Genomic DNA, 8,734 nt, shown 5'->3' with positions numbered 1-8,734 from the left:
GTTGGTGGAGCTGTGATCTTAATGAATGACGAAGCAGGCTTGACCAAAAGGTCCTCTCCTCCTGCTTCAGTTACTATGAATCTGCAATACTGCGTTTCCCGCGACAGCAGTTTTCCCACGGCACAAAGGAGGTTTTCTAAAATAAATTTAAACCCATTGCTTTGCTTGAACTCAAACTGCATTGACTTGGAGGAGAGTGGGATTTGCAAAGTGTCCTCCCCTCCACACGTGCCTCAACCTCAGGGCAGCTGTCCGGCCCGCCTCCATTGTTGACGTCACAATGCGGATGCAGCCCTGTCAGTTTCAGAGTGAAACTTCCTCTCTCTGGGCAATATCTGGGAGCAAAGCAATGTCACACCCTTTCCATATACCATCCTCCAGCAGCGAGGGGGGAGGGGAGGTAGGGGTGGGTGAAACACTGTTCACTTGTAGCAACTGGAGTGAATCCAGGGAGGGGGCAGACACTCCAAAGGTGCTCAAATACTTTCTATCTCTCTTAAAGCTATTTTCCTTGTGTATTCACTTAGTTTGGCACGTGTACAGTTTGCACCCTCGAAAAGGATTGCTTCTTTACTCATGTTCACAACTAAAAGGTTAGATTCTCATGGATCTGAGCAGCATTTAAGGGATTGGCACGTGTTAAAAAAATTGCAGGCCTGCTGGGGCATGTGGCTCGTTGGTCTAGGGGTATGATTCTCGCTTCGGGCCTCCTGCTGCGTGGACGTGCGAGAGATCCCGGGTTCAAATCCCGGACGAGCCCTTGCTTCTTACATTGCCTTGTGCGAAAACGGCCAATCAATTCTCTCAAAAAGCAGCTTCGTTCAACGAGATCCGACTTCCTGAGTCGGGGATGGAGCAGAGCTACCATTACAATGAACGCGGCAAGGGCAACACTTATTCAAAGCGAAAACAAGTTTTACTTCACACACAGGGTGGTGGGCGTTTGGAACGCGTTGCCAGCAGAGGTGGTAGAGGCAGGCACGGTAGATTCATTTAAGATGCGTCTGGATAAATGCATGAGTGGGTGGAGTAGAGGGATACAAATACTTAGGAATTGACCAACAGGTTTAGACAGTACATTTCGATCGGCTCAGGCTTGAAGGGCCTGTTCCTGGGCTGTAAAACTTCTTTGTTCTTTGTTCTATATGATGTATATCTGATATTGTTGGCTGTTGTAAAAGTTTCTTTGTAATTATTATTCACCTTCTAATGTAGTAATGGAGTTACGTCCTTTTTTGTCATAATTTTTTATTTAATAGGCCAGCAGGAAGTCATTCAGCAATTTTACTGCCTTTCTTTTCTCCAGCAGTCTTAACATTTCATTTTCATATCCTTGATTCAGCTCCATTTCCAGCATCTTTGTAGGCAGTTTGTTCCATGTTATTGTCACTGAAATGAAGTTTTCCTCCATACACACCTAAGCCTATCTGTCTGCAAGAGGGTTTTCAGGTTTCTGTGGCCGGGATAATATGTGATCAGCAGGCATCTGGCAATCTACAGGAATTGCCACCTATGTTATGTTCATTTAACTGTACTGACAGTGATCACTTAATTTGTGATTTTTCTTTGCAGGAAGACGTGCAGAAAGAAATCTGAAAGCAAATGATACATCAACTTCTGACAGAGCCACTTGATTCATTGGGCCTTGAATATCAGCACCCATTCCAATCAAGAAGACATGTTTGCTTTTGTTTGCTTGAAAGATTTTGGACACTGGTGTGGCAGGAAGAATACTGAGACGCCGGAGTGAGGGAGATTCAGTGCGCTGACTGTGAAAAGTGCTTCAAACCATTTACTCAGCTATAGGGAATCAAAATCTCACCCCTCACTGTGGGAAAGACTATGTCCCCGTTCTGTTTGTAATTTCAAACCCAGAGCAACACAAGGAAAGCTCCCTCAATGGGGAAGCCGTGGAAATGTGGGGACGGTGGGAAAGGATTCCTTTCCCCATCCGTGCTGGAAACCCACAGACTCATTCACACCGGGAGAGGCCATTCACCTGCTCAGTGTGCAGGAAGGGCTTCAGTCGGATCAGCCATCTGCAGACGCACGAGTGGGTCCACAAGGGAGAGAAGCCATTCGCGTGCCCCATGTGCGGGAGAGGGGTCACTCAGACAGCTGCACTGCTGACCCACCAGCGGGTCCACACCGGAGAGAGGCCATTCACCTGCTGTCAGTGCCGGAAAGGATTCACCTGCTCCTCCCACCTGCGGAGGCACCAGTGAGTTCACGCGCCATCGCAGGGGGATTGAAGGAGCGATGGCCGAGTGCCAAGTGCTTATGCACGAAACGCGATTCTCCTGCCCCTTGGATGCTGCCTGACCTGCTGAGCTTTTCCAACACCACGCTCTCGACTCTGATCTCCAGCATCTGCAGTTTTCACTTTCTCCTCGAGGGCAAGGTTGGACTTGTCTTTTATTCACTCATTCACTCCTTACAGCCTCTCCTTTGTTGTGGCCTAACTGCACATACATCAATGCAAGTTTCAGAAAGATTTTTGCAGCTTTTTTTTGGAAAAAATAACATTCTTCCCGACTTTAACGAAGTTTCTGAATATACGGTTTTAGTTATTCTCAATTTTAAATATCAACGATTTCCCACATGCCGTGTTTCCCAGGTAAAGTCATCACCATCCATTCTCTATCTCCCCTGAGAAAGACTTCATACCGCGATCAAAGAGGGCTGAGGCACGAGAAAGGACGATTGTGGGGGTGCGGGGGATGAGGGGGTCGCTGGTGATGGTGGAGAAAGGAGGGAAATGGACAGGGGAACAGACTGGGGTTCAGAGCGTTGGGGGGAGAATAGAGGGTGCAGTGTGAGGAGAGAGAATGGGCAGGGGGCAGTGAATGGGGAGAAAATGGACAGGGGGCAGAATGTGAAGAGAGAGACGGCACAAATGCCACCTTCTCCAGGCCTGGTGTCAATGTCCCACGAACTGGAACCCTCTCCTCCCACATTTCTCAATATACACGTGGCTAAGGCAGTGGAACCATATCATCCCTCCAGGCCATTCACACCGACCTTCCCAACAGCATCCCACTTAGACTCACTCGATTACGCTACAGCCCTGCAGTTCCCCATGGCTATTTCCTGATGAAGGGTTTTGCCCGAAACGTCGATTCTCCTGGTCCTCGGATGCTGCCTGACCTGCTGTGCTTTTCCAGCTCCACACTCTCGACCCTAATCTCCAGCATCTGCAGTCCTCACTTTCGCCCAGTAAGGGGTGAATGTTCTATTCCTAGTCTTTTAGATCTTTTAAAATCTTTCCCCCACACCCTAAGCCTTTACCCTCTAGTTTTGGAATACCTCTACCCTGGGGAAAGGACAGAAACGTTGAGAAGCCAGACAAAATGCAAAAGAAATAAAATGTAGAGGCACAGGGAAAAAAATCGGCCAAATAAAATAGCGTCGGCATTTGTCTCCCGTATTCGCATTTGGACGCTTAATATTTGTTATGATCGGGAGGTGCCTGTGTTGGACTAAGGTGTACGTGCTCAACGTTGGACTGCTGTGCTGTATCAGAGTTGAATATTGTGGCGCTGGAAAACCACAGTAGGTCAGGCAGCAACTGAGGAGGAGGAGGGTTGACGTTTCGGGCACGAGCCCTACATCAGGAGTGACGTGTGGATAGACAAAGGGGCCTCAGTGTCCTTCTACACCAGTCACTGCCAGTTGTCAGAAAGTGCAGCAAGCAATGAACAAAGCAAGTGGTATATCAGCGAGAGGAATTGAGTTCAGAAGTGAGGATGTCTTCCTGCAGTTAGGTCGGTTATTGAATTTATTCAAGGCTGAGTTCATGTGACTTTGAAGAACGAAGAAGTTATGGGAGGAGGCAAGAAAATGGTTTTAAGACCAGTACAGAACAGTTACAGAGTCATACAGCACAGAAACAGACCATTCAGTCGAACACGTCCATGCTGATGGTGTTCTGAAACTAAACTGGTCCCACCTGCCAATGATTGGCCCATATCCCTCCGAACTGTCCCTATTCATGTACTTATCCAAATGCCTTTTAAACATTGTAACTGCACCTGCATCCAGCAACTCCTCTGGACATTGATTCCTCACACGATCTACTCTTTATCTTTTAGAAAAAAGGTGCCCCTCATGTCTTTTTAAAATATTTCTTTCTTCACCTTCAAAATTTGCTCCCTAATCTTGAAACACCCACACTAGGGAAAGAATACTTGCCGTTCACCTCATTTATACCTCTCATGATTTTATAATCCTCTCTAAGGTCACCTCTCAATCTCTGATGCTCCAGTGAAAAAAGTCTCAGCCTATCCATCTAGATGCAGGTATGTTTATATCCAGTTATGAACTGTTCAATGCTGGTGCCAGCTGGAAATATAAATGACCTATTCCTACTTCCAATTCTCTCACTGTGTCCAGGACAGCAGGAGACCATACAACATAGGTGCAGAAATTAAGCCATTTAGTCCATCAGATCTGCTCCACCATTCAATCACGGCTTATATGTTTCTCAACCCCATTTTGAAATATGGATTTTGGAAAGGCAGATCAGGGCAGGATCTACACATTTAATGGGGAGTGTTGTTGAATAAACATACCTTGGAGTGCTGGTTCATAGTGGAGTCGCAGGTAGACAGGATAGCAAAAAAGGTATTTGGTATATTTGCTTTTATAGGTCAGTGCATTTCAATATAGATGTTGGGAGGTCATGTTGCGGCTGTACAGGACATTGATTAGGCCACTTTTGGAATACTGCATTCGGTTCTGGTTTCGCTGCTACAGGAAAAGTGTTACAAACTTTTGCAAGGATTTGGAAAAGATTTACAGGGCTATTGCCAAAGTTGGAGGGTTTGATCTATATGGAGAGGCTGAATCGGCTGGGCTGTTTTCTCTGGATCATTGGGGGCTGAGGGGTGACTTTATAGAAGTTCATAAGGAGCATGGATAGGGTGAATAGCCAAAATCTTTTCCCCAGAGTGGGGGTTTCCAAAACTAGAGGGCATAGGTCTGAGGTGAGAGGGGAAATATTTAAAAGGAACTTTACAGGCACCTTCCTTACGCAGAGGGTGTTGTGTGTATGGAAAGAGCAGCCAGAGGAAGTGGTGGAGGCTGGTATAATTAAAGTATTTTAAAAGGCATCTGGTAATAGGGAGAATTGAGAGGGATATGGGTTATGTGCTGACAAATGAGACTATGTTAATTTGGGATATCTGGTCAGCACGGACAATTTGGACTGAAGGAAAGCAGAAGTGTCATTGTGAAGACTGGACTTTCAGAGCAGCTTTCAAGAATGTTTCATCCTTACTGGGAGCAGAAGCTACAATGACATCTTTCATTTGTGAGACAGCAACTGAGTGAGTGAGGACATCCAGAATATTGGTGGAAAGTGGGAATTTGTTTTAATGTGGAGTTGAAGTGATTGAAGTAAAGTGTGCTGAGCAGGGAGCCTAGTGAAGGGTTAGGTGAGTTTTTGTTTTAAACTGCTCATTTCTTTCAGCCTCCAACATTGTATTTCCAATGCTGTCCATCAGTGGGAGCGGTGAATCAGTAACTGGTAGCGTTAGAAGCCTTACGATTTTCAGTACTGCAGGTATTGCATTGTCTCAACAGCATTGTAAAGGTTACTGGCAGCAGCGGGAGGTATGGGCTGGATTCACTAGAAATGATTAAGCAGTTAGATAACACACGTACAAGAGGGCAGGGTGGGACTTGTCTTTCGATTTGCAGAAGGTGGGAGTTTCTGGTGCTTCGGTCCATGGCAAACACAACTGCGGTAAATCATAGAATCACTACAGCGTGGAAGCAGGCCATTCATCGCATCAAGTCCACACTGACCCATCCAACGAGCATGCCACCCAGACCCACGCTATCTAGTCGTTTCTGCCGGTGAGTGAGACTAGGTCACAAGATTAGGGAGTAGGTTTAAGACAGAGGAGAAGGAACTGCTTTTCCCGGAGAGTGGTGAATCTATGGAAGTCTCTGCCCAAGGAAGCAGTAGAAGCAGCCATATTCAAGACTTAGTTCGATGGGATTTTGTATAGTAGGTGAATTTAGGATAGTCAGGATAATGCAGGTAAGAGGAGCTGAGACGATGGATAGATGAGCCATGATCTTAATGAATGGTGGAGTAGCTCGATGGACCAAATGGCCTACTCCTGCTTCTATTACTGCGAATGTATAAACATGCATTTTTCATGGCCAATCCGAATCAAGGCAGGTGAGCAATGTAGTGATGTGGAAATTGAACATCAGAGAATGATAGAAAGGGACACGGAAAGTAAATGTCTCAGTCCAAAGATGTGCAGGTCAGGTCAAATGACCATGCTAAATTGTCCATAGTGTGAGGTTCATTAATCAGAAAGAAATGGGTCTGGGTGGGTTACTCTTCAGGGTGTCAGTGTGGACTTGTTGGGCCGAAAGGCCTGTTTCCACACTGTAGGGAATCTAATCTAATCAATCAAAACTGGATTCTACAGAACACAAAAATTGAAACTGAAGACTGTATGGCTGAATGTGTGCTGCAATGTAACAAAACTGAATGAATTGACTGCACACATTGAAGAGAATAATTATGATCTGAGACTCCTTACAGGGACATGGCTTCAGGATGACGAGGATTGGATCTGAATATTGAGGGGATACGTGACATTCAAGTTGAATAGGAAGCGAGGTAAAGGTAGAGGTTTGGCACTGCTAATCAAAGCACTAATAACATGGTACTCTGGTGTCAGCTCAGATTTCAGGTCCTGATTTCTCTGTCCTCTTCTCCCTGTTGCCACAGAGTAAGATGTTGTCTGTTCTTGGCTCAGCTGGCTTTCTAATGAAACTTTGAGCCCCTTTTACACCTTCCAGAGCAATAAAACATTCAGTCGATCAAGGCCCAATCCACAATATTCTCAGTCTGATAACCATCCAGACTGAGAGAGTAATCGGAGCAGGGAATAAAACTAGAAACATGAGACAAAATTAGACATAAATGCACATTTGGTGCTTAAAGTATGTTAATTAGATAGTAGAACAGAATTAGGGGTCTCCCAGGATTATCATCCCCTACTTGAAGAATTCTCTCTCCCTAAAAATATTTACATCAACAGAAATAAAACATTTGTTATCAAATAGACATAGAGATATACAGCACGGAAATAGACTTTTTGATCCAACACATCCATGCTGACAAGATGTCCTATATAAATCTAGTATCCCATTTGCCAGCATTTGGCCCATATCCCACCAAACCTTTGCTTTGACCAGCAACACATTTGCAGCTATTCACACACCCATCCAGATGCCTTTTAAATGTTGTAATTGTACCAGCCTCCACCACTTCCTCTAGCCTATTTACCCTATCCATGCCCCTCATAATTTTATAAATGTCCATAAGATCACCCCTCAGCCTCCGACACTCCAGGGACACTCCCCATCCTATTCAGGCTCTCCTTATACCACAAACCCTCCAACCCTGGCGACATCCTTATCTATCTTTTCTGCACACTTTCAAGTTTCACAACATCATTCCTATCGTATCGTAGGGAGACCAGAATCGAATGCAATAATCCAAAAGTGGCCGAACCAATGTCCTGTACAGCTACAACATGACCTCCCAACTCCTATACCGAATGCATTCAATGGGCCAAATGGCTTATTTCTGCACCGCAGCGATTTAATGATTTGATTTTGTATCAGAGTCAATTTCAGTCACTATCTCTGGTTGATGGTGTGTCAGGGTGGGATCACTGGGACCAGAATTGCATGCAATACTCCAAACGTGGCCTAACCAATGTCTTCTACAGTCGCAACATGACCTCCCGACTCCTGCAGTCGTGCACTGACCAAGAAAGGCAGGCATATCAAACACCTTCTTCACTATCCTGTCTATGTGCGACTCCCCTTTCAAGGAACTATGAACTTACCATCGAGCCATACAGCATGATCATGGACCTTTGGTCCAACCAGTCCATGCCAACCATAATCCCAAACTAAATCAGTCTCTCCTGCCTGCTGTTTGCCTGTATCCCTCCAAACCTTTCCTATTCATGTACTAACACAAATGTATTTTTATTGTACCCGCATCCACCGCTTCCTGAGGAGGTTCATTCCACAGATCAACCACCCTCTCTGTAAAATTAGTATTTGAATGGCAAGGATGAAATGGTTCATTAAAATAAACAGCTTCTACCAAACCCCCTATAGCAGATATTTTAGGAAATCTGGAGTCTCTCAAATCGGTATTTCCATGGAGTGGAGGAGGGAGTAAAGTGTTGGATTCACAGAGGTGGGCGTCTTCTGAGAGTGTAAAGCTAAAATTGCTGGAACTCAAACCGCATTGAGGTGGAGGAGAGCGAAAGGAGTTTGCAAAGTGTCCTCCCCTCCCCACGTGCCTCAGCTGCAGGGCAGCGCAGGCGCAGTGCGTTCCCCCCACTCCATCGTGGACGTCACAACGTGGAGGCAGCCCTGTCAATTTCAGAGTGAAACTCCCTCCATCTGGGAGCAAAGCACTGTCTTCCCCTTTCCATTCCTCATCCTGGGAGGGGGAGAGAGAGAGAGAGAGGCGGGGGGGGGGGGGGGGGGTCGTGTGGAGACTGTTCACTTGTAGCAACTGGAGTGACTGCATGGAGGGAGCAGGCTCTCCAAGGGTACTCAGATGCTCTCTGTCCCTCTCAAAGGTATTTTCCTTGTGTATTCCCTCAGTTTGGCACGTATACAGTTTGCACCCTGGAAAAGGTTTGCTTCTTACCTCATGTTCAGAATTATAAGGGTAGTT

The 8,734-nt window shown here is 45.9% G+C and overlaps 1 non-coding gene across 1 annotated transcript; it reads left to right on the top strand.

Annotated features, from left to right (window-relative positions):
• Positions 1-670: 670 nt before the first annotated feature.
• On the top strand, positions 671-760 carry trnap-cgg (transfer RNA proline (anticodon CGG)). Its single transcript is given in 2 exon segments — positions 671-706; positions 725-760. It is a non-coding gene; the product is annotated as a tRNA-Pro (tRNA).
• The last annotated feature ends 7,974 nt before the right edge of the window (positions 761-8,734 follow it).

Source organism: Hemiscyllium ocellatum (assembly GCF_020745735.1).
Source record: "Hemiscyllium ocellatum isolate sHemOce1 chromosome 27 unlocalized genomic scaffold, sHemOce1.pat.X.cur. SUPER_27_unloc_5, whole genome shotgun sequence".
Lineage (NCBI taxonomy): Eukaryota > Metazoa > Chordata > Chondrichthyes > Orectolobiformes > Hemiscylliidae > Hemiscyllium > Hemiscyllium ocellatum.
The sequence above is the reverse complement of the archived record's forward strand: the minus strand, read 5'-3'. Positions and strand labels throughout refer to the sequence as shown.